Consider the following 1,964-nt stretch of genomic DNA (forward strand, 5'->3'; position numbering starts at 1 on the left):
AACTACAAACAGAGTTCTTTCAACGAACTTTCCTCCTATATTACAGTAGACTGCCCCATCGACCTACCATGATCGTGCATCCGTCGTCATCTTTATTTTGAACATAACATCGTTATGGCGGTCAAAATCTGACGCCAACCGGTCGATTTTGGCACAAAGTCGTGCTAGTTATCATCGAAAATCGATGACACCTCAAGGTTGAAAATGACGTTATGGGCTACTCTCCAAGCAGAGGTCGAATCTAGAATACTAGTATATCTCCGCGACTCGAGGAAAAGCGGTCGTAATGACCAGGTGGTCGCTAAGAAGAGGTGGTCGCTTGGGCAGGTTTGACTGTATAAATGACGCATCTTAGCAAAGAAGGATATTGTACCATTTTCTCATACACTATGTAGATGAGGTCATGATTTGCATGACTTATAATGTTTAACTTTTACTTCCAAAGGTGATAAGAATGAAATCACTTTCCACTGCAGATCTATAGTAATTCGGTATATATATTATGCAAATTAGGTCTAAATTTGTATAATGAATATCTATCGATATTTCTCTATATATAGGTTACATGTCACATGTTTGATTGTCCTATCAAGACATGCAGTGAATTTATAGCCATTTCACATTAATACATAAGCAAATTATTAATTATTGAAACTAGCTCTTGATTCACATGATCCGTATCTTATTACCTTTTTATATCCATGCAGTTGTTTTATTATAAAACTAGGTATTGATTGATGAATAAACGTCACAAAACCCATTTCAACAATAATAGTGATTTGTCATAAAGTTTCATTGGGAAGTCAGCAGGTGGCATACATATAATGAAAATAGAAAGGCAACTTGATCAGCTATAACCAATTTTTAAAGGAGCCCAGAGCGATCTTTAGAGAAATAGAATTGGAAATATTTTGGATGAGACAAAAGGTCCGACATTGACATGTACTTTACCATACTAGCACATTTAGTATCATTATTTCGTACTTTCAGTGTTTAAAAGGACGCACAAACATGCCGCAAACAGACGCCTTTGATTTATTACGTCCCTCAATAAATCAGCACAGGATCGAGCCACTAACAGTTTCCCGTCGGAAACTTTCAGTGATTTTCGAACGCGTGAGGTCACCGAGCGAAATGAATCTGATTCGCCCGTTCGCAAATCGAAACCTGATTCGATCAAGTGACGATATCTCCGGAAGCGTTCGGGATTCATCATGTTCGTGTGGGTTCCGAAAATTTGAAGTAATGGCACGTGCAGCGCTCAGATTTTCAATGAGTTCACACCACCCAACGACGTCTCATCTACGCTCAATGAAGGTAGATATACAATGAGATAGTGTTATTTAACATTACTGTATGTAAAATGACTTGAAAATTGAATTTGGAAAGACGAAAAAAATCGCTCTGGGTCCCTTTAACAAATTGCAATCAAAACAAGGTAATTTCACTTACCCACACAACTTTGCCCTGAAGAATACAGATTGTCCACTCAACCGCATCAATTGTTATTATGACGTATACCGCATCCACAACCGAAACGGATGGATTACTGTCTGAAGGTTCGTGTTTTGTTTCGACGGTAAAGTCGTTGCCAACACAGTCCTTGGCGAACGTGTATGTGCACGGGCCTTGGAACTTATGACTCGTCTTGTCAGGGATAAAGAAGTGTGGATCTCCGAATGCCTTGCAAATTGTTCTATCTGTCAGGAAAATCAAGAAATGGATTAAATATCAGATGCGCCAAATAGTAGGAAGTAGGGCTGGATTCCGGTACAGAGAATTCTGGTCCAGCTACGGTCCAGGTCCAAAGGATCAGGTCCAGGTCCGGACCTGAACCTGGACCTAATTATCTGTAAAAACGTATGAATAGGGGATACTCAAAACAATGGTCCATTTCGCTACAAAGGATTCTGATTGGTGGAGTATCCGACGTCCATTTGCGTTTTAAAATACTATCTTCATGT

This window comes from Branchiostoma floridae, chromosome 8 (genome assembly GCF_000003815.2).
Source record: "Branchiostoma floridae strain S238N-H82 chromosome 8, Bfl_VNyyK, whole genome shotgun sequence".
In the NCBI taxonomy this organism is placed as follows: domain Eukaryota; kingdom Metazoa; phylum Chordata; class Leptocardii; order Amphioxiformes; family Branchiostomatidae; genus Branchiostoma; species Branchiostoma floridae.